The 25,164-nt window shown below is 38.3% G+C and overlaps 1 protein-coding gene across 3 annotated transcripts in view; it reads left to right on the plus strand.

Moving 5' to 3' along the window:
* The window catches only part of TENM1 (teneurin transmembrane protein 1), an 891,941-nt gene that overhangs the window by 302,171 nt on the left and 564,606 nt on the right, over positions 1-25,164 (plus strand). The gene's annotated exons all lie outside the window — the stretch shown is intronic.

Here is a 25,164-nt window from a genome sequence, read left to right on the forward strand (position 1 = left end):
TCCCATCTTACATCATTAAGTAAAATAAACAGATGTAATGTAATTTATAAAATATCTCATTTTCGTAAAAATAAGAGGAAAGTCTTTTCATATGTGTCTATATATTTATATGTTTATGGGCCTACAGAAAGGTAAGGAAAGACAGTCACTCACTCTATGATGAATATCAGTTGCCTTGTAATGGAATTGGAGGAGGCAGATAAGGACCTATTAATTCATTTTGTCTTTCTGAACATCTGTATTGTTTGAATCATTATAATGAGAAATTTTTTGGTAATTAAAAAAAAACATATAGTATAAGTGGACTGAGAAAGAGAAATAAGCAGCAATGTTTCTTGGTGAGCAGATCTCTCTTGATGGAGTCAGAGCTTCGGTTGCTAGCATAATTCAGTCATTAATGAAGGGAGGGTGGGGTTAAATGGAAAAATGTGTAAAAATAATCCTGTTATATAGAAGGCCTTCCTAAGTGAAGCATGAGACCCAGAACCTATAAAGGACAAAAATGGGCAGATTTGATGACATAAAAATTGAACACACATAAGCAACAAGCACCAGGGCTTCCTTGGTGGCTCAGACAGTAAAGAATCTGCCTGTAATGCAGGCGACCTGGGTTCAATCCCTGGGTCAGGAAGATCCCCTGGAGAAGGGAACGGCAACCCATTCCAGTATTCTTGCCTGGAGAATTCCATGGACAGAGGAGCCTGTCAGGCTACAGTCCATGGGCTCCCAGAGTCGGACAGGATTGAGCGACTAACACATACAAGCAACAAGGAGAAGCAAGTGGTTGAGAGATAATATTTGGCACATCTAAAATGAAACAGGCTAGAATATTCCATATACAAATGAAAGAATTACATATTACCAATAAATATATAAAAAGACACTCAAATAAAAAGAATGCAAATGTAAATGCATATAAATAAAATGCAAGTAAGAATGAAATAGCATTTTTACCTTCATATTTGGCAAAAGAAACAAAAAGATGGCTGATAAAATCTACTGTTTTTAAGGACATAAGGAAGGTGGCGCTTGGGCACACTGTTGGGTAGGAATGTGAGTTAGAATAATCTTTCATAGCATAGCTTGGCAGAATCTAACAAATCTTAAAAAGCATATGTGCTGTGACCAGCAGTCAGGTTTTCAGGAGTTTAACTTACATAAAAATAGCAAGAGTGCAGAAAGATGTGTGTACAAGGATAGTGATTGAACCTTGATTGTGATAGTAAATACTTCAAAACAAGCTAAACATGAAAGTCTGGTTAATAAATTATATCATCAGATAATGGAATTCCTTACAAGTATTGGTAGCAGAGGATGAATGGTTAGATAGCATCACTGACCCAGTGGATATGAATTTGAGTAAACTCCAGGAGATAGTGAAGGACAGGGGAACCTGGCGCGCTACAGTCCATGGGGTTGCAAAGAGTTGGACATGACTTGGCCACTGAACAACAACAAAATTAAAAAGAATGAAGCAGATCCATATATTCTGACATGGAAAAAGTCCATGATATAGTATTGAGAGGTGAGAGAGATGAGTTGCAGAACTTGTCATATATATCAGTTAACATGATGCTTAGAGAGTGAGGAATTCACATAAAATCCATATTTTGGACTGATTCAGAGTTAACCATATTTTCTTTTAAAAATTCAACCTTTAATTATTGAAAGTCTTTTTAAAATGACTCCTTTTCTGTGTGATATCTGAGAAACATTCTTAAGCCTTCATTCTATGACTACCTGGTAATAGAAGAAAGAGACAAAACAGAGAAATACTATAAGGCATTTAATAATGACTATTTAGTAACTAGTAAAATAAAACTCTAATTACAACACTAATTGGTTAGACCAAAACTTTGAAATGAGACAATTTGAAGTAAACCTTGAAAAATGATTTTAACTTTCAACAGACAAATATAGAGAGGTTGGTCTTTTTATGCAAAAAAATTACTTGAATTTAAGGACAATATTCAAATACTGAATAGTTGTTGAAGTATAGGTACTTGAAGGTTTGGCTTATTCAGGCTAGGCAGAAAGAGACTTCAGAGTCAAACAGATATGTGATCAAATTGTAGCTCCATTTTTAAAAATCGACAATGCCAGTGTATTTAGCTTGACCATGTTCTCTCATGTGTAAAATAAAGTTAATAATGGCTACCTCTCCGAGTCATTGTGATGATTATATCTTTAAATGTGAAATATATATAAAACTCTTTCTTAGCACAAAATAGACCCTTACTGAATGTCAGTTCCGATCTCTTCCTTGACATTGAGTTGAGTAAGACCTCTTTCACTTGGCTGAATAGCTAATGGGCAGTATATTTTTCTTAAAATTTCTCTTCACACTTAGAACCACAACATGACACTTTTCCTTGCTTCTGTTAGAAAACTGGCTACTCCCTGACTCAAGTTCTCGATATCTTCATTGAGATGTCTTCCTCTTCCTAAATTCTTACATGTAAATATACTTCAGAGACAAGCCAAGCCAGGATATGAAACTCAGTCCAAAGAGTTTGGATAGAGAGAAGGAAACACGTAGACAAGTTTTCTGTTTGGTTAACTTTGAGAAACCAGCATCAGAAAGTGGGTTTGAAATTTTGAGTCCAGATCTTATAAGTTTGATATTCCCTTTCTGTTTCATTCCTAGGGGCAGAGCTAATGTCAGAATATAGAGAGCCCTGAGCATATATATGACTTGGCTACCACAGAGTAGTGTTGAGCCAAGTGACTTAATTTTTCTTGATAAAGGTGAGAAAGTCAGATGAGCCAGTGAATGTACTAGAAGGAAGCAAAGGGTGAATAAGTTAGACAGGGGTGTCCAGAGTAAGATAATATCAGAAGGCAGCAGAATAGTGTGGTCAACTAGCAGAACAAGCTCATCAACCAGGCTTATTGGAGTTGAAATAATAGGAAAATTAAAAATCTACAGGAGGAATCTGTCAGAGTTCAATTCAATAGATAGTTATAAGGCACTGATTATGGATCAGGCTCTCCCCTTGGTCCTGGGATGTACAGGTGATACACCCAAGGACAGTTAAAAATCCAAGTCAAAAAACAAGAGCCAGTAAATTTGTGTGGGGATAAGGCATGATATACAAGCATCCATTAGCAGAGACTTGACCATGAAGACATTTCCCAAATCCAACTCTATACCTATTTCATCTGAATTTTTTTTCGTAGTCAGGTCTCTGATTTCAGTGATGGAAACCCAAAGCCAAGTAGTTTAACAGAAGACAAATTTTTATTGGCTAGTGTCCATTCAACAAGGTGGGTGTGGTCTTAAGGAAAGCTAGAACACAGGCCGAAAGCATTGACTTGAGCACTATCAAGGCTCCTTATGCCTAGCTCTCTCTCTGCATATTACCTTCATTATGTACAAATTGGAAATCTAGCCAGTGCTGACTGCTCTGGGCTGTCAACCTATGTAGCAGACTAAGAGGAAAGGGTCTCTTCTACCTACTTACAATAAACATTAAAAAAAGAAAAAAGAAAACCTGAGGACATATCTGGATTCTCCTGGCCTAAGTCCCAGACTAGATCAGGTGTCCACCTCTTAAACAGTCACTGTGGCTAAGACTGCAAAACAGATAGGAGCTTATTTTTTTCAATCAGAGGTCTAAAATAGTGGTAAAAAGTGGTTTCCTTAAAGAAGTGAGACTGCAGATAGAGATGGTCACTGGGGAAATCACAGTGAGTCAGTCATTCAAACATGTGGCAGTTCCATTGGGCAGGAATGTCTCCAAACACAGCTGGTCCATATATACTGAAGGTAAGGCCAGATATTTGGAAACTCCTGGCTAAAATGGAGAACATACAAGCAATCATGAGAGCAACAGATAACCGAGAGGCAGGTCTGAACCACCTCAAGCCTTCAGCTGTTCTCTATTATTGCCTATAGAATAAATTCTGAAATACTTACCTTATTAAGGTCCTTCACAATCTTCCTTCACAGTATCATCTTTCTTTTCACCCTCTATTTTGTTTTATTCATGGTCAGTTGTGTCTGATTCTTTGCGACCCCATGGACTGTAACCCATCAGGCTCCTCTGTTAATGGGATTTTCCAGGCAGGAATACTGGAGTGGGTTGACATTTGTTTCTCCAGGGGATTCTTCTCGACCCAAGGATTGAACCCTCATCTCCTATGTCTCCTGAATTGGCAGGTGAACTTTTTTTTTCCATTTATTTTTATTAGTTGGAGGCTAATTACTTTACAATATTGTAGTGGTTTTTGTCATACATTGACATGAATCAGCCATGGATTTACATGTGTTCCCCATCCCGATCCCCCCTCCCACCCCTTCCCCATTCCATCCCTCTGGGTCATCCCAGTGCACCAGCCCCGAGCACTTGTCTCATGCATCCAACCTGGACTGGAGAACTTTTTACCACTGCACTACCTGAGAAGCTCTTTCACTGTTTATGTTGTTGTTGTTCAGCTGCTAAGTCATATCCAAACCTTTGCAGCCACATGGACTGCAGCACACCAAGCTTCCCTGTCCTTCGCTATCTCCCAGAGTTTGCTCAAACTCATGTCTATTGAGTAGGTAATGCCACTCAACCATCTTATCCTCTGTGGCCCCTTATCCCCCTGCCCTCAATCTTTCTCAGCATCAGGGCCTTTCCCAATGAGTCAGCTCTTTGCATCAGGTGGCTGAAGAATTGGAGCTTTAGCATCAGTTTCTGATGCATATTCAAGGTTGATTTCCTTTAGAATTGATTTGTTTGATCTCCTTACTGTCCAAGGGACTCTCAAAAGTCTTCTCCAGCACCACAGTTTGAAGGCATCAATTCTTTGGTGCTCAGCCTTCTTTATGGTTCATCTCTCACATCCTTACATGACTACTGGAAAAACCATAGCTTTGACTGGTTTGTTGGCAAAGTAATGTCTCTGCTTTTTTAATATACTGTCTAGGTTTGTCATAGATTTCTTTCCAAGGAGCAAGCATCTTTTAATTTCATGGCTGCAGTCATTGTCTGCAGTGATTTTGAAGCCTAAGAAATAAAGTCTGTCACCACTTCCATTTTTTCCCCTTCTATTTGCCTTGAAGTTATGAAATTGGATGCCATGATCTTAGTTTTCTGAATATTGAATTTTAAGCCAGCTTTTTCACTCTCCTTTTTTACCCTCATCAAGAGGCTCTTTAGTTTCTCTTCACCCTCTGTATGAACTCTATAATTCAGAAAAGCTGGTTTATTTCCTGAGCGAAGAACCATGTGTTGAAGCTACTCTCAGGCTATCATCAGTTCCCTAGTTCTGGCATTCTCATTCCCACTGTCTGCTTAGTACTGTCTTAGCTTAGTATGCATTCCCAATGCACTCCTTTATTCACCAAATATATACTGATGCTTCTTTGTATAAAAAGTTATTTTGGACATGGCTATATACAATGATGATTAAGACAGTCATGGTCGCTACTCTCAAGGAATTCACATTCTGGTCATTTTACACAGTCATCGCATAATTATGTAAATAATCCTGATATTATCATTGTGATAAGTGCTATGAAGAAAGAAGGATCTAATCCAGACTGAAGGGCCAAAGAAGTGAGGTATCATCTGATAGAGAAGAAAGAATTAACCAGGTAAAGAGTAAAGCAATGAGAAGGAAAAGAGGGAACAGTGTGCATAAATATCATGAGGTGAAGAGGAGGATGAGAAAGTGGAAGAAGTGCAGTATTGCTACAGGAAGAGAGAAAGAGGCTAGAGGAATAGGAAGCCAGATCATATAGGGGCTTTGAACAGTATATTAAGGACTTTCAGATTTATTCTGAACATTCCAGGAAGGTATTGACAGGGGGAGATGTGGTTAGTTTTATCATATGTTTGTTGGCTATGCAGAGAATGTATTAGAAGGGGAACAAGATTAGAAGCAAGGGGGCCAGTTAGGTTATTGCAGTCATTTAAACCATGGATTATTGAAAGTGGAAAGGAAAGAACTGGATAGGTTCAAGGTATAATTAAGAAATAAGAATGACCAGGTTTAATGTGTTGAATCTGGGGTTGGCAGGGTGACTCCTAGGTTTCAGGTTTCTGCACAAGAAACTAAAATGAAATGGCAAGAGGAGGGTTGGGTTTGGAGGCAATGATAGTCATATTAGCTTTGCACGTTTTCTTTTTATTTGAGGTAGCTTTTACATAGGACTTACCTTGTGGCTCAGATGGTAAAGCATCCGCCTACAATGTGGAAGACCTGGGTTCGATCCCTGGGTTGGGAAGATCCTCTGGCAAAGGAAATGGCAACCCACTCCAGTACTCTTGCCTGGAAAATCCCATGGATGGAGAAGCGTGGTAGGCTACAGTCCATGGGGTCGCAAAGAGTCGGACACGACTGAGCAACTTCACTTTCACTTTCACTTTACATAGCTAAGTTAGATGACTGATGAATAGTTGAATATACAAATATGGAGCACAGTATTGAGTCTAAACTCTTCCCTTTACTCTTTCAAACCTACCCATTCATTAAATCCTAGCTTAATCTACCACCACCATGAGATGTCACTAACCCATTTTTCTGACCATCCTCTCCTCCATACTCTCCTAGTACTTATTATCTGGACCATTCATTGGGCTCCAGTTGTATATTCTACCACGTATATGTAGTTATATCTTGTTTCTCTAATTAGAAATTAAGTTTCTTGATATTAGAGACTATATTAGCTTCGACTATCCTTGGCTACCACCACTAGCTTTAGAGTTCATTTTACCTGTAACAAAGTGAATTCATAACCTTTTTGCTACTAGGTAGTATACAGTTAGAAGTGCATACGTGCATGTGTGTGTGTGTATGCTCAGTCGCTTCAGTAGTGTCCAACTCCTTGCCAACCTATGGACCACAGCCTGCCAGGTTTCTCTGCCCATGGAATTCTCCAGGCAAGAATAGTGGAGTAAGTAGTTGTTCTTTTCTCCAGGTGATCTTTCCAACCCAGTGGTTGAACCCATGTCTCCCGCATCTCCTGCATTGCAGGCAAATTCTTTACTGGTGAGCCACTGGGGAACAGGTGTTAGAAGGAACAGGTGTTAAATACAGATGACTGGGATTTGAAATTTAACTTCACCTCTTACTAGAAGTGGTGTCTGTAGTCAAGTATTTTAACCTCTTCTCAGTTTCCGCATTTGTTAATTCATGACAATACTAATACCTGTCTCAGAGAGTTATTGTTAGGATTAAATGCATAATGTATGCAAAGTATATGGCATAGTGTTTGTCACATGGTAAGCTTAGAATAGGGCTTCCCGGGTAGCTCAGTGGTAAAGAACCTGCCTGCCAGTGCAGGAGATGCAGCAGACCTGGGTTCGATCCCTGGGTTAGGGAATGACTACCCTCTCCAGTGTATTTGCCTGGAGAATTCCATGGACAGAGGAGCCTGGCAGGCTACAGTCCATGGGGTCGCAAAGGGTTGGACACAACTGAGCGACTACCACTTTCATTTTCAAGCATTAGAATGATGGTTTATTGTTGTTGTTATTATTATTGTTGTTGTTTTGGTAGGGATCAGAAGGTTCTGTAATATGACATCCAGTGAAGATTAGTCATCAACTTATCATTATCCCTGGATGGAGCTTAGCTCCTGATTTTAGGGAACATTCTAGTGGAGGCAGTCTCTTGTGTTTCAGAAAGCATAAGTTAAGGTATGGCTGGAAATCACAATGTGTGAGTTGTGTTGTGCACATGTGGATATATGTATATAAATATGTACCTATTAATCATTTTTATTAAGAGGACCCATTGCTCATGATGCCTGCTATGTACTGGTTTTTATGTTGCTAACAACTAAAAAGAAATCATTCATTTCAGAGGAGAGAAACATATTAACTCTTCAAACTAGTAAGAGGTGCTTTTTGTAAATTACTTGTTCCAGTTGCTTTAATGGTGCCCTAGTCACCCCTCCCCCCATTAATGTATCTGCAAAGACTAAATAGTTTTCTGTCACCTTACCAAGAGAACTAGGGTATTTTTTAACATGAAGAGTCGTAGGGGGGAATGTGGGCTTTTTCTCCTTATTTATATTAATGAAATATTTATGTATGAAATCATGTTGGGAATGTATATAACTGTATATCAGACATAAGTTGCTACCTCTGCTTATAAAAACCCAACATCTCCTTTACATGAATAGTAGTAGTAAAAAAAATTATGATAAATGTTTTTTTAATTTTTTACATACCGATGAGTCCAAGTTTATACTTAAATTATTCTACTAATTCATATTGTAAAGGGCTTCTTTATTGAAATGTGAATTTGAAATCCAGTGGCATTTTTAATATACCAGTAGATAATATATATATATATTTCATATATGAATAATTAGAATTCCAAATGGCCTTTCCAGTTTTCTTTTCACACCTCTCCTAAGGCCCATTTGAATTTTATGTAGGCTAAGAAATAAAACTGATTTCCTAGATGAGTGAAAGTTATCTTTCTGTAATTTTAACCTAGTGCTAAAATTAAACTGTTCACAATTCGACTGTTTTAAATAACCCTGCCCAGACTTGAAACTCTTAGAGCAAATATTGTTTGGTATTTATGTAGGACACCCTATCCAGAATGTATTTTTTTATTATTATTATTGATTATATAGCATGAAATAGAAGAGTGACAGGCTTATCATTCAATACATAAACTGGAATAATTCAATTTTTCTCTTCCTCCTCCCTACCAAGTCCCAGTCACTGAAAGCTGGCCTCCCCCTTCATCCCCTGCCCTCAAGATTATTTTAACCTCTCAAGCATTTAGCCAAAAATCTCTCTGGAAGCAAACTGAGCACATATAGCAGGGTCAAATGTAGCACATCTTCAGCCTACCTTCCCAAGGTCCTCAACCTCCCTGACAGAGGATACACAGAAGACATTGTTTTCACAGAGTAGATTCAGGTGTTACAAGAAGCTAAATTCCAGCACATCAATGCTTTCATATAGACAAGTTTTAATGAAACCTCCGGAGGGACCTCGAATGAATACCCAGATGAAATAACCAGAGAGTAATACACAGATTAATATACAGATGAAAATCTGTGTAATTCTGATACTGAGTTTGGTCTGAAGACCATTATTGCAAATTTATTCCAAGTAGAATGTGAGCTCCATAATGGCAGGGATTTTTCTCTGTATTGTTCATTGATTTTCACTAGTACCTGTAAAAATACTTGCCGCATTATATGGTTAATACATGATTGTTAAAAAAAATGAATTTTCTTACATTCTGGAGGAAGATTCAGAACTCCGGAATTTCCAGGATGTTTCATAGACTTCTGAAAAATTCTTAAAATTTGTTTGTGTATAATGATTCTGGCACCCTTACATATAAGGAACAGTAGGCAGAGTGGGATATAATTTGAGGCAAGAAAGGCCCTTTGCAAACTAGTGCCTCAACCCATACACCCATAGCATGTTGTTGTTCGGTTACTAAGTCCTGTCCAACTCTTTGTGACCCCATGGACTGCTCCACACCAGGCTTTCCTGTCCTTCACTATTTCCTGGAGTTTGCTCCGACTCATGTCCATTGAGTCAATGATGCCATCCAACCATTTCATCCTCTGTTGCCCCTTTCTCCTACCACCCTCAGTCTTTCTCAACATCAAGGTCTTTTCTAACAAGTCAGCTCTTTGCATCAGGTGGTCAAAGTATTGGAGTTTTAGCTTCAGTATCAGTCCCTCTAATGAATATTCAGGGTTAATTTCTTTTAGGGTTGACTGGTTTGATCTCCTTGCTGTCCAAGGGTCTCTCAAGAGTCTTCTCCAGCACCATAGTTTGAAAGCATCAATTCTTTATCCCTCAGCCTTCTTTATGGTCCAACTCTCACATCCATGTATGACTACTTTAAAACCCATTGCTTTGACTATACAGACCTTTGTTGGCAAAATGATGTCTCTGCTTTTTAATATGCTGTCTAGGTTTGTCATTGCTTTTCTTCCAAGGAGCATCTTTCAATGTCATTGCTACAGTCACTGTCCACAGTGATTTTGGAGCCCAAGAAAATAAAATCTGCCACTGTCCCATTTTTCCCCATCTATTTGCCATGAAGTGATGGGACCATATGCCATGATCTTCGCTTTTTGAATGTTGAGTTTTAAGCCAGCTTTTTCACTCTCCTTTTTCACCCTCATTAAGAGGCTCTTTAGTTCCTCTTTACTTTCTGCCATTAGGGTGGTGGCATCCACGTATCTGAGGTTATTGATATTTCTTCCAGAAATCTCAATTCCAGCTTGTGATTCATCCAGTCCAACATTTCACATGATGTACTCTGCATGTAAGTTAAATAAGCAGGGTGACAATATACAGCCTTGCCATACTCCTTTCCCAATTTTGAACTAGTCCATTGTTCCATGTCCAGTTCTAACTGTTGCTTCTTGACCCACATATGGGTTTCTCAAGAGACAGGTAAGGTGGTCTGGTATTCCATCTCTTTAATAATTTTCCACAGTTTGTTGTGATTCACATAGTCAAAGGCTTTACTGTAGTCAATGAGTAGAAATAAATGTTTTTCTGAAATTCTCTTGCTTTTTGTATGATCCAGTGGATGTTGGCAATTTGATCTGTGGTTCCTCTGCCTTTTCTAAATCCAGCTTGTACATCTGGAAGTTTTCATAATGTCGAAACCTAGCTTGAAGAATTTCACCTATGGCATAGACACAGCAAGTAATTTGCTATTCATTGAATTTACCATTTCCTTGCACAGACCATTGCGTTTATACATGTGATTCTCTCTGCTAGAAGTGATCTTACCATGTTTTTAACTTTCCAGAGTCACATTCATCATTTTTTGAGGTGCAACTCTTCTCTGAAGGCATTCTCAATCTTCCAGGCAGGAAGAGTCCCTCACGTCCCTGGGACTCCATAATCCTTTATGCATAAATTTGTCATGGGACTTCCTCCTTGTCCTGTCATCATTTCCAGGCTGTCACTAGATTATCAGCCCTTCAAGGGGAGAGGTCATGTCTTTCCCATTCTTTCTTATCTGACTGAATCCTATCATGTGAAGTCGCTCAGTCGTGTCCGACACTGTAGCCTAGTAGGCTCCTCAGTCCATGGAATTTTCCAGGCAAGAGTACTGGAGTGGATTGTCATTTCCTTCTCCAGGGGATCTTCCCAACCCAGGGATCGAACCTGGGTCTCCCGCACTACAGGCAGACACTTTACCGTCTGAGCCACCAGGATAGTGCATATTATATAGTAGGTGCTTAATTAATGCTTATTTTATAACTTATGAATTGAGTGTATGAAAACTAAAAGTGGGAGTGTCCTATTAAAAATGATAGTATATCGTTTGGCATGAATTTGGGGAAAGTAAGTGTACTAAATAAACCTGGCTTCATTTTATCAGATTTGCTAGCATAGTGCTCTACTCTGAGGAATCTGTCCACAAAAAGGAACAGTTGAAAAAGAAAGAGAGAATAAACAGATGGAGTTAAAGTTTTAGTCAAGGAGGTGACACCATAAAAATAATGGATGCTGGGTATGAAGTAGGGGAGGCTCAGGAGCAAATGGGTAGACAGAAGGAAGACACCTACCTTAGAATCATGTCTAGGACAAACCTTGGAACCAGTGAAAGAGCCAGTAACTATGTCAAAAATGAATATTCACCAAGCAGTTTGTGTGGGATCTTTTTTCCCCAAAAATGATGATTTGGGGATTGGATGGAGTCAACTGTTCAGGCATTGTGCCCACTCGTGTTACATCTGTCCTTATATCATTAATGTCCTTGGGCAATTCTCATAGACTGCTTCACCCACACATCTTTCCAAAATCTGTAAAATGAACACAATTGCACTTGTTTATGTAGATTGAGCATTGTTTTTTAAGTGCCTGAAATGTTCATTTGCTTGTTTGGGTTAAATGTTTAGGGCAGCGTTAATAAGGAATTGGGCCATAGAAGTTTCCAATTCAAAAGCACTAATGTTATTGTTGCTGTTTGTATTTGCTTTCTAGCTTTAAGAGGTTTTGGAAAACGCATTTTGTAGAAATTGCCTGCAGTGTTAGCTCTAAATGATCACTAAAGAGAAGCATGCCTTTATCTAATTTCATACCTCCTTGATAAATTTAAAATAAAGAGAAACTTCCTCAACATTTAATCAAAATTTTTAGAGTATTTTGAACTCAAAGCCATTCTCTGAATGCTGTGGTACATGTTAAGTTCTGAATATATATCAGAGATTTAGGCAATCTATTTAGCCTGAAATGGTAATGTTACCTTGTAAACAGGAAATGCCCCAGTTTTGATCTGATTGTCTCCTCTGGCTGGGTGATAATGTGCTGAAGTAATACCCTAACACACATTTCCCAATGAATAATATTCTTCTCATTTTTGTAAATGTTAAATAATTTCAAAACTCTCCTCAAGGCAGCTGCTATGAGCTAGGGATCTGAACACAGGAGAGGCCAACGTTTTCTTTTATTTGTCTGCCTGTAGACCCAGATACTATTTGTGTTGTCTGGAAGCATGGAATGTGCTCTAAAATATCACTGTTATTTTCAGTGAGTCAAAGTGACATGATGGTGATGAAGTGAATCCATAAGAATCAGTACAAAGTGAAATAATACTTCAAAAGAAGTTGTAAAAATACATTAACCTCTTATAAGAACAATGAGTTAATATATGCATAGTTTAAGGATCTCTTTTTCATACTGTCAGCGACAAAGGAAATGCCCATTTTCTCCCAGCTGCCATATCCCTCAAAGTGTTTTGGCGGCTGGCTGTGAAAATCCAGATGGAAACAGCAGCAAGCTGAATGAAACCTAGGAAGGCAAGAAGCAGAAAGTTCTGGCATGAGCCACATGCACATTGTACCAATGAGGAAAGGTACTGTGCATTCGAATGTGCTACTTAGAACTTCGTATGCTATGTAAGGTGATTAGGACTCAGTCTTAAAACTGTTCGAAGTTGGCCTTGCCACTTGATATCTGTGTGGTCTTGGACAGTTTACATATACTCTCTTTGAGCTTCAGTTGCTTTGTTTGGAAGATAGGGATAATAATAACTTTTCTCACAGAACATACTGTGAGAAATAAAATAATGTGTCTTAGGGCCTGGTGTGTTGAAGATGCTAAATTCATATCTGGATGTGATCTCAGGTGGCCTCTGTCTGTGGCCCCTCGAAGCAGGATCTCAATTCCCTGACCAGTGATTGAAGCCAGGCCATGGCAGTGAGAGGGCCGGATCCTAGCCACTAGACCACGATTGCCAGGGGCTGGTGACAAGGCCCTGGCACATCTACTTCGGAGAAAGGAATTTCAATAAAGAGATGGAAAGTGGTGAAACAAGTAAAGTGTTTACTCTGAGGAAAAAAAGCACACATAGGTGGGCTCAGAGAGAGTCGTGCCTTTGTGGTAGACTGAATCACTTATATGGAGGCAGTTCTTCTGGGTTCCCTCTGGCCAGTCATCTTGCTTTGCCTGTGTTGAGTCCATTATTTGGTCTCACTTGGGGCCCTCTCCTGTGTGCACCAGCATCTTTTAGCCAAGATGAATTCTCCTGCAAGGGTCTTTAGGAAGTTGACCTAACATAGTATGGTCTGACATCCCATCCCTTCTCTGACCCCTGAGATTCCTTTCTGCACATGTGTAGTTTGGGAGGTCTCCTTGACCTCAGCAATGAGAAATAGTGATCTCTATCTTATATCTCCTTGCTCCTGTCATTATCTTTGTCTTGGAGTTTCTGTCCACAGGAGACAGATTCCAGCTACTCAGCCTGAGGCCCATCTATCTCCTGCCTTAGATGTACTTTCTTCCCCAATATGTAAAACAAAAAAAGAAAACGAAAAAAAAAAATTACTGCATGTCCCTACATAGCTTGAGTTCCATCTGCTTGTGCCCTAGGACTGGAGAATGTGTGCTTTGAAATCAGAATTTCCTCATAAATCAGGTAGCTTCCCAATTTCCACAGCAAATAGAGAACGGCTTTTCTTTCTAAATAAGAGTTTGTACAGGTAGGATTGTAATGTAAACACAACTCTCAAAAATAACTCTATTAGTTCAGTTGAACTATACTTCAGAATGAGGTCAAGACTGGCTCTGATTACTAGAGTATTTGACTACTGTGCAACTGTTTTTGTGTAATAACCCATTCTACCATTGAATATATATACACGATGCTACTAAAGAGCCCTTGCAGAAACTAGTGGTAAACAAAGGGAACATTATAACCTCCCATTAGTGAGAGGTAGCTTTTGAGTGTTGTTTAAAGAGTAGGGCTGCATCTGCACTGAATTAATCATATCTTCTCTTCTAGTCTTTGCAACAAAGAACATGCATTTGCACAGAATAGTTAGTCAGGATTATGTGAGAAATCTATAGCTATAGAATAAAACAAAGGCAACTAACCTGTTAAGGTGGGAATGGCAAATGTGTGTCACTAGTATTGAGTCCACCTGATTGGTCATAGTACTTTGTTGTTGATCCCAGATTGGCCCATGAATCTTTCCTGCCACATTAGGATCGAACCTAATTTGTTGATCATTTTTACATGTCTGTAACAATCAGAGCATTCAGGAATTTTAGTATCCAGAATTGAAACCCGTCTGATTTTACCAGGGTGAAGGAAAAATGGAAGGCAAGTCAAGAGAAATTCACCTGCCATTTCCTTCACTCATGGCAGTTTGTGAACACAGATGGGTTTTTCAGTTTTATCAGTTGTTACTTTGTTTCATTGCACCCAGTATTCAACTGGGAAATTTAAATTAGGCAAACAAAACGTTCTTTGCGTCTCCATTTTCTAGAACCTTGCTTACTAAGGTATAATTAATATATAATAAATTGTACATATTTATAGTGTAAAATTTGGCAAATTTTGACCCATGAAAACACCACAGTCATCATAATGAATATATCAGTAACCTCTCAAAGTTTTCTCTTGCCACTCTGTAAGGCTTTTCCCTCTACCACTCCCAACCATCTCCACTCCAGGCAACTTGGGATTTGCTTTCTGTCACTATAGATTAGTTTGCATTTTGTAGAGTTTTGCATAAATGAAAGCATAGAGTATGTAGACTTTTTAACCCTTAGAAAAAACTCAGCATAGTTTGATATTTATCCACGTTTTTGTATGTATCAATAGTTTATTCCTTTTTATGGGTCAATAGAAGTTCCATTACTTTGGCCAGTTGATGTGAAGAGCTGACTCACTGAAAAGACCCTGACGCTGGGAAAGATTGAAGGCAAAAGGAGAAGGGGGTGGCAGAGGATGAGATGGTTAAGTAGCATCACTAACTCAATGGACATGAATTTGAGCAAACTCCGGGTGATAGCGGAGGACAGAGGAACCTGGCATGCTACAGTCCATGGGGTTGAAAAGATTAAGACCCGACTTAGCAACTGAAGAACGACAGTAGTCCACTGTCTGAATGTAGGAGAGTATGCAGTTATGCATCTGTTGATGGCTATTTGAGCTATTTCTAACCTTTGGCCATTACAAATAAAAATGCTGTGAGCATTTGTGTACATGTCTTTGTATGAATACATGATTTCATTTCTATTGGGTAAATAGTTATCTAAGAGTATGTTTAACTTTATAAGACATGGGGGCTTCCGTGGTAGCTCAACTGGTCAAGAATCTGCCTGCAATGTGGGAGACCCGGATTTGATCCCTGGCTTGGGAAGATCCCCTGGAGAAGGCAACTGCTACCCACTCCAGTATTCTGGCCTGGAGACAGACTCCATGGACAGTCCATGGGGTCACAAAGAGTCAGACACGATTGAATGACTTTCACTTCACTTCACACCTAAGAATACTTAATAGCAAGATGCAAAAGGAGAAAACTGTTGCCAGGCATTGACCACACCCCTTAACAAATTTCAATAATAGATCTAGGACTTTTGAACTCTTTTTGAGTACCCTACTCAGTGCTCATGAATTATGAGGTTTTTCACCCTGGCTGTTGAGAACAGGGACAGCCCTGTTTCAAAGTTGTTTTCTTTAATCATTTCAGATGGTTCTTTCTCCAGCCGCAGGTGGTGTCCTTGCACCCATGTGCTGTTCTGGACTCTGGGGACATCTGCAGGTCCCTCGAATTCTCTTTTCTCTTGCAGCCCTCTCCTGTTTGGTACTCAGTGCAGCCAACTCTAGTTGTTGGCTTTTCCAGACCAGCAGGTTTGCCTCCTCAACTCATAGAAACTGCCAGGCCCCCCCTACACTCTACCTCCCTGTGCTAAGATCTGGAAACTCTGCAGGCAGTAAGCTGGAGCATTCATAGGGCTCATGCCATTTGTTTCCCATATCTCGGGGATCACTTTCCTTTGTTGCCCAATGTCTGAAAACCAGTGTTTCATATATTTTGTCTGCTTTGTGTTGCTGTTTCAGGCATGAGAATACATTTGGTCCCTGTCACCCTATCTTGCCTGGAAGTAGAATTCTTCTCCAGGATGTTTCTCTAAACAGAATTCAAATTTGGAAGTTCCTAATGAGCATTCTAAAAGTTCTTCCCACAACTTTTGCCCATTTGGAAAGCTACTTCTATCTCTGAAAAAATCTGGTGAAGAGGGAGGTGGGAGGGGGGATGGGGATGGGGAATACATGTAACTCCATGGCTGATTCATGTCAATGTATGACAAAAACCACTACAATATTGTAAACTAATTAGCCTCCAACTAATAAAAATAAATGAAAAAGAAAAAAAAAACATTCTCTGAGTTCATGAAAACAGTCTCTCAGAGGAGCCACCTGCACACTCCAGGACGCTCTATAAACTTGCCAAGGTGGTCATTTGTATATGGTATGTAGGATGGAACTGATATCAAGGTAAGAGCAAAAGAAGTTTTGACTCAAGTCAACTGAAAGGTCATCTTCTACCAGGGCTTTGTGGCTGGTTTGTTCAAAGACTTCCCAGTTCAACACCACACCCTAGGGTGTATTTTGAAGAATCTTAATAGGGATTCATTTTCCAATTCTTTAAGCCAAAAATAATAGTGAGGACAACTTTCTTTGTGAGACTATTTCAGTCAGAAGACAATACAGAGAACTTGTTCCCCATTAGTTTAACATTGTTATAAATAGTTTTTTTTTTCTTTTCCTAAATCCATGGTCAGTGGGTTGCTGTCCTTCTCTTTTTGCCAAATTTCTGGAGCATTGATTATTTGAAATTCATAGCTTGTATACCAAAATAGCAATTTTTAAATTTGCAGTGGTCAGCCTTGTTTTATGTTAAACAAAACAATTCATATGTGTCAGAATTTTATTAAACAATTTAATCTTTTCAAGACTGCTTTTATATTAACTACTGACTTTAAAATTTTGTTATTTTTTGATCACTCCTTGTCTAGAGTTATTCTAAGGCCTGAAGGGATGGCAGTACTACCTTTTATTTATATGGTCCTTCATAGACCATGGGCTTCCCTTGTGACTCAGCTGGTAAAGCATCTACCTGCACTGTGGGAGATCTGGGTTCAATCCCTGGGTTGGGAAAATCCCTGGGAGAAGGGAAATGCTACCCACTCCAGTATTCTGGCCTGGAGAATTCCATGAACTCTATAGTCCATGGGGTCACAAAAAGTTGGACATGACTGAGTGACTATCACTCATAGACCATACAAAACTTTGCAGAAGTTATCTCATTTGATTTTGGGAGATTCTAAAATTTTAGGAAACACTAGGGTCTGGAGGTCTAATTCAGCAGGTAATACAGACAATACGCATACAGAGAAAGAATATAAAAGTCATGTAGTAAAGATTAGAAATGCTCTAAGGAAGGGTATAAGATTATTGGCAGGGGGGAGAAAGTTGGAGAACAGTTTGTGAAGGTACTGACCCAAGCCAGAATTAAATTGGTGAAATTAAATTAGGAATTAAACTGGTCAAAAATCAGAGGGACATATTCTAGGTGGCTGACAAAAGATGTCCAAAGATACTGAGGCAAAATAAATAGGTCGTCTTTGAAAGATGGTGATAAGAATCCCTTAATGGAGCAGAATGCCTTTTGCTCTGTAGCTCTTTGTGGACAGTGACTCTAGTACACAGTTCTCTCTTGATATCTTTACTCAATTGTCACAAAATAAATGCTTACAGATTAGAGTAAAATGTTACAGAGGTCACATTGCTTGCCTTTAAGAGTATGTGTTTGAAGCATTTGCAAGTGTTTTAAGCAGTCATTTAACTCTTTACTCACTGTTCTCACTTCTCTAGATGGTTTTGTGCTGCAGATTAATGCAGTTTAATACACACCCACATGCATACATGCAAAATACACACAATAAACAAACAGCTTCACATCCTTAGTGAACATAATGAAAATACAAAAGTATACATGGAAGACCACAATGGTCAATAAGGATTCAGGCTCCAAAGTGATATGAATAGCCAGAAAATTGGACCAGCACAGGTAAGAAATGAGAAATTTTTAGGGCCGTTGAGCACCATGCATTTTCAGTGTTCAGTAGCCCTGAAAATTTCTCATTGAGGCCAGGAAGTCTCTGTCTCATTTGAAATGTTGAAATAAAGTGAACCTGCACAGGTTCTCATTGATCTAAACTTCTGTTGAAGTCCAGGACCTCCCACCATCTTTTCTAGTCCCTGAATCTTTTTCTAGACTCTTGTCACGAAGGCTGTAAAACAGGCCTCATCTTTTTTGTTATGGTAACTGAATTAGCTTCAGAGAAAATTCTCCCATTTTATGCGAGTACAGTCTAAGCTGGACCCTGCACTAAGATGAATATTTGTTCAAGGAAGTAAACAGAAATTGTTTATTCCCACATCATATTTCCTTCCTTCTTAGGTTGGAAGGATATTTTCATGTCTATCTAAATAAGATTGAAGTCCCTTTTGATTTCTTCCAAGTTCCTCCCTCACATCCTCATCTTCCTACCTCATCCCCAAGAAGTGTGCTGTAATTCTGTGTCCTTCTCTGGTTTGAGCCATGTTTATAGATTTGCAACTTGCTATACTTTGGAGTGTATCCTTTCTAACATTAACATGGTCTTTTAACTGTGTTCTGGGATGGCTCCAGTGAGCCAATATCAGTCACAAAGCATGAATGCTTATACTTTAGGCTTTTAATTCTGCCCAGGTTTTTTGCCTTATTTTTCACTATATTGACAAGATGGATAAATCTTGAAAATTAAAAAAGGCAAAATTGGTAGGTCCTGAGTACCGAGATAATGGGTGCATTTGGAGCTAGGAGGTGGGGAGACTAGGCTTCAGGAAGCTTAGTTATTTAAGTCCTCTGATATCCACAGGCTCCAGACTTGCATGCGAGAGCATTCCATCTATTACTCCTGTGCCCTAGAAAAGGCTGATGAGGCCTGAGCAGAAAAATAAAGGTCAGGTCTGGGTGGTATACCTTTATTAGTCTGTTGTCATTCGGATCTTTAAAAAGGCCCTCTGTGAAACTTGCCAAAGGACGTGAAATGGTCCTGTTAACTCACTCTGTTCGGGGCCTAGTGTAGTACTGTGGGTTTGATAAAGCTTTTTCACAAAGTAAAAGAAGAAGATGTTAAATTGGGCTAATTTTCAAAGACTAGGAGAAATCAGAGAAGTCTATTTTGTTTTGTTTTCCTGACTTGAAATTGAGTGGGTGTTCAGCAGAACTGTGTTTAAGTAAACTTACATGAACTGATTTGTTTGACAATTTGATACCATTTTCCTTTCAAAGTCCCGAGACTGAGAAATGTAAAATGGTACCCAGTTGTGAAAATCATTTGCCTCCTGTCTGGTCTTGCCCCTTTCTGCCTCCTTCTCTCCCTCCCCGTCTCTCTCCTCCCCTTCCTTCTGCCTTCCTTCCTTCTTCCCTCTCTCCCTCTTTTTTTTTTTCTATCCTTCCTTCCCTTCTTCATATTTTTTGCTGAAGACCATAATAACTCATTGAAATTTTCCCTAGAGCCAGTAACAAATTATTAGTGGCTGTGTAGTATTTTTCAGTTGTGTGAATTTTTATTCACTGTGCCATAGAGTGGGTGATGGTTTAGTCGCTAAATCGTGTCCAACTTTTACGACCCCCATGGACTGTAGCCCACCAGTCTCCTTTGTCCATGGGATTTCCAATGCATTGCCATAAAATAATTTCTGTAATAACCACGTTCATAAACTGATGATTTCATGTTTCATGAGGAACTATTTACTAAATTGATTTTTACATGATATAGTTTATGTACTTTGTTTATCAATAATCCTACAATTCACTATGGATACCTAGGCTGTATCAATACTTTAACATAGTAAGACTTGTAATAATGACAAGATCTTATTTAGCTAATGTGACTGATTATCCTTCACAGTAGAAATATGAATAGCACCTTGACCCATAAAACCACTAATGCTTTTCCCATTTGAAAATATTAACCATTTCACATTTTGCACTAACAGCCTTAAGTTATAGTTAACAGAATTTTATTACAAGAGAGTTTACCTAGAGATTTATTTCTAGTTGGACCTGAACATTTTGCAAATGAGGAAACTGAGGCCCCAAGATATTAAGTGACTTATCTAAAAATCACATGGCTAATTAATAACACCCGTCTTTGCATATAGTCCATAAGGCTTGTTATGAATTACAATAATTAAGGATAATAATTTTATGACCTCTCTCTCTTTCTTATTTTGGAAGTAGAGTAAATTCTTTGGAAGTTATATTCCAAATCACTCAGGTCATGGCTAAGATTTATCACGCTTTCTGACTTCCAATGATTTATTTGGAGTGTGATGTCCTAAAGCTCCATTTTTAGAGGAAGTGTGGATAGGTAGAATTGAAAGAAAAATAAAGTCTTGAGCTTATCAGAAACTCAGAAATGGCATTTCTAGAAAAATGCTGATATAAATAACTATTACTTTCTCTTTCAAGTTTTGATAAATGACTTCTTCAGACTGAACACCTGAAGATCAATCCCTAGATTCATAAAGAATATATAGTGGTTCATTTTATTCAGTATGTTAAAGAATTTTTTAAAAATTATTAACTCATTAGCATTAATAGAGGCCTATAGTGATTCTTCATGCCAGATCCACTCAACTTAGTCTCATGATTCCCAACTACTGAATGTTCCCTTAGCTGCTGAAAGCTCATCAGTGATCAGTTTCATCTTTAGTTTCCCCTCTAAAACTCTTCAACTCTTATGTTCCTTAGGAAAAAAATGCTCCCAAGAGGATCAATGACAAATCTTGAGTCACTTAGCCTTGAGTGCCTCTTAACTTATAAATAAGCAAAACAGCATTTTGAATACCTTTTTGTTCATTATTACATGTACTTTCTAACACTAGGAGGAAAAAAGCTGAACCTCCTTCTGGCTCAGAGACCCTTGGCTCCACTTGTGAAAACTAAGGGGTTCTTCAGTCTCCTAACTCTCTTTCTATCTTATGGGCTTATCGTTGTTGTTGTTTAGTCCCTAAGTCATGTCAAACTCTTTTGCAACCCCATGGACTACAGCCTACTAGCCTCCTCTGCCCATTGGATTTTCCAGGCAAGAGTACTGAAGTGGGTTACCATTTCCTCCTCCAGGGAATCTTTCCGACCCAGGGATTGAACCCATGTCTCCTGCTTGGCAGGTAGATTCTTTACCACTGAGCTACCTCAGAAGCCCATCTTATGGAGTACAATGCACTGAAAAAAACAATAAGTATAGAGGTATAACTGAAGTACAATAAACTACACAAATGTAAAGTGTACAATATGATAAACTGTGGTATGCATACACATGTGTAACTATTGCCACAGTCAAGATGGCAGATGTTTAGATCATCCCAAAAGTATCCTTGTGCCCCTTTGTTCTCTATTTCTCCCTTACTTTCTTCCCCTAGACATAACCACTGATCTGCTTTCTATCACTGCAGGTAGATTTGCATTTATAGAATTTTATTTAAATGGAAACATGCAATATATACACCTTCTGTTGGTCTTTTTTTTTTTCACTCACCGTAATTATTTTGAGGTCCATGCATCTTATTATATATCAAATGTTCTTTTTTTGACTGAGTAGTATTCCATAGTATGCACATACCACAGATGATTCATCCTATTAGCTATTCCTGGACACCTGGGTTGTTTCTAATTTTTAGCTGTTACTGAGTAAAGTTTCTGAACAACCTCATACAGATATTTGCGTGGATAGCAATTTTTATTTTTTTGTGATAAATGTCCCAAAGTACCTTGTTCTCCTGTTAAATTTAGCTTTATCTCTTTAGGAAGCTTCCAGATTATTTTCCAAAGTGATTGTACCATCAGATTATTTTCCAAAGTGATTGTACCATTTGACTTTCTTACCAGTAGTATATGTAGTTGCTCCACAGCTGATGTGGTCAGAATTTTTTAACCATTCTGGTAGGTCTGTAGTGGTATCTCATTATAGTTTTAGTTTGCACTTTCCTAATAACTAATTATGTTGAACATCTTTTCATTTGTTTGTTCCTTCCTGTATCTTTTTCTGTGAAGTATCTCTTTGAATCTCTTGCCCATTTTTAAAACTGGATTTCAACTCTTTATTAATCTGCTCAGATTTGTCTCCTACAAGGCTGCAAAATAGTTTTTCCTTTCAATCAGAATTAAATACATGTTCATGAGGCCTACGTACATCATTCACTTGGGATCATCTTTGTCTGTTTACTCTTGAAATGTAGTTTCTCATGTTGCCAGTCTATCCGTTTACATCTTAGATATTCAAAGATTGTACTTACATTTCTCTTGTGGCTATCTTTTTGGTAAGAATAGATCTATACTAAATCCAATTGAACTTTATCTTCTCTTGGGAAAAAGTAGTATTTTAGGTAACAAGGTTATATGTGCAAGGCTAAAAACATCCACTTATGGTGCCTTGTAAGTGCTTTTATAGAAAGTACATCCTATGGGAGTTTTGAATACCACCAAGACATTTGTGTTTTTAAGGAAATAATTTACAATGGTAACATCGATTTCAAGAAAGGGAAGTGCGGCTGTTCAATGAATATCACTTACTGTAAATAAGTGAAACTTTTCCTTTTCTTTCTTTACTTATTTATTTAACTTTTTTCTTTATCATCAGAAAACAAGCAACTGATAGCTTACTTGGATTGTTACTTTTGAAAGTTACATATTGGTAAGGAAGTATACTTTTATCTGACTGTGTTTAAGGGAATGTGATGTTTAGTCTTTGCATTCAAATCATTGTTCCAATAGAAATCTTACATAATTTTTTATCATATTATACCACATTTCCTTAGACGGGAACAAATCCATGTTCAAGTTTCTTTTTGAATGGGGGGAAATCACTTTAACAAAGAGGGATTCTGCTTACATCCATCAGTGGTTATTTTAAAAGAACTTTTCTATTATTTTAGTATCTGAAGTGACAAATTAGCTGTCTATTTTTATTTGCTCATCCTTTTCCAATGAATGTCTTTAATTTGACTCAGATGTGTATATTAAGATCTTTGGAAAGTCACATCTCATACATCATTGTATGAGTGAAAATAAATGCAGGTTTGTGCTTTTAAAAGTAAATTCCTTAATTAGTGCCCTGAATCCATGCAAATAGATGGGAGGGGGGCATTTTAGAGTAATTCAGTTCAATAACTTTCTTGCTGGTGTCCAAATAGAATTTGAGTTGTTGCAAAATCTTTGGTAATGCCACAGTAAGATTGCTCTCTGACTTCTCCCATTTCCCTAGCTCCCACTGATTTCTAAGAAAACTGTAGGGAAGAAGTTTTCAAAGTGTGGTCCGTGGACAAATAGCATAAGCCTTCACCTGTGAACTTGTGAGAAATGCAGATTCTTTAGCTCTACCACAGACCAGCTGAATGAGACATTGAGACAGGGTCGGGGAGGGCAGGCACAGCAACCTGTGTCTTGACAAACCTTCCAGGTGATTCTGAAGCATGCAGAAGTTTGGGAACCACTCGTCTAGGGGAAGGAAGGAAGTTGTGAATGCAGGCCTAGATAAACTTCCTTTCCTACAGCTCCAAGCTGACAGGTTCATGACAAGGTCGCTGCAGCAGCAACTACACAGGATTGGATATCTTTGTGAAATTAAGGGGCATGAATACTAACTGATCACAATGTTCTAGATCACTAAAATTTATATTGGGAAAGATGGATTTTTACTTTTAGCCTTACGTCGAGGAGAAGCCCAGTTTTATAAGGTTTTGTGTATGACATGGAAACCATGCCTGTTTTTTTTAAACATCCCTCCTTTGGAATTTAGAAAATTTTGATAGAAAAACAGAATTACTCTTAAAGACATTCATCACAAAAGTCATAAGCAACATCCTCAACAGTGATGAATAACCCTGAAAAAATTTATAGTTGACTTTCCCTAATACAATATAGTAGCTTTATTTGCCTAAAACATGTGTCACAGAACACCATGCTGGGCACCTAATGCCTATTGAATAAGCATTAATACTTGATTTGTTAAACCCTTGTTTGACAATTACATGTCACACACACACACACACAAATAGTCATTAAAAAACCCTGTTTGTATTCTGTACTCGCCTTTCTCGAAGAGTCAGTTTAAATTGGTCTAAATGTGGTCAGTCTAAATTCTAGCACTTTTGTATTCAAAGAATTAAATTCATTTTAGGGTTTGCATTTTATTGATATGTGCTAAGGATTAGATGCACTCAGTTAAGCTTCTTCCTGGCCAAATGACATACCCTGTCTCTGATGTCAGTCTGAGAAAATCCTATATAGTGTACAACATCCCCGGATTACCTTATCTAAGTATTACATGGACATTTCAGATGATATGTCTTGGCATGTGGTCATTTTTCATTAACTTATTAAGGTCTGTTAAAGCATCTTTCCCCCTTTTTGACATTTTGCCATAATTGAATGCAAAATTGACTGTAAAACTGAATGAATGCCTGATATCCATGCAGTAAGTTGATGGCGCTTCCTTGGTGTCTAGCAGACATCAATTGCAGATGTTCTAGGAAAAAGGACTCTGTTGCTATCCGACATTGGCTATGGATGGTGCTGTCTGTCCTCTGGACTTTATTTTCCTCAACTGTAGACAGAGGGGATTCATTATATCATCTCTAAGATCCTAAATATTTTATGATTCTAAGGCTTAGGGGAAGTTTGGTGGGGAGGGGGGTGGCGGGGAATCCAAGCCTCAAAGCACTGCTGAGGTATAATATATGATTGAAAGATTTTATGTATTTCTTCAAAGAATGAATGAAACAGAGTAACGAGCATAAAGTCAGCCTCAATATTCTTTGGAGACAATGGGAAATAGTGATATTAGGTACTCATAATTTTAGAGTTTAGACTAA

The sequence above is a fragment of the Cervus canadensis genome, chromosome X, assembly GCF_019320065.1.
Source record: "Cervus canadensis isolate Bull #8, Minnesota chromosome X, ASM1932006v1, whole genome shotgun sequence".
Lineage (NCBI taxonomy): Eukaryota > Metazoa > Chordata > Mammalia > Artiodactyla > Cervidae > Cervus > Cervus canadensis.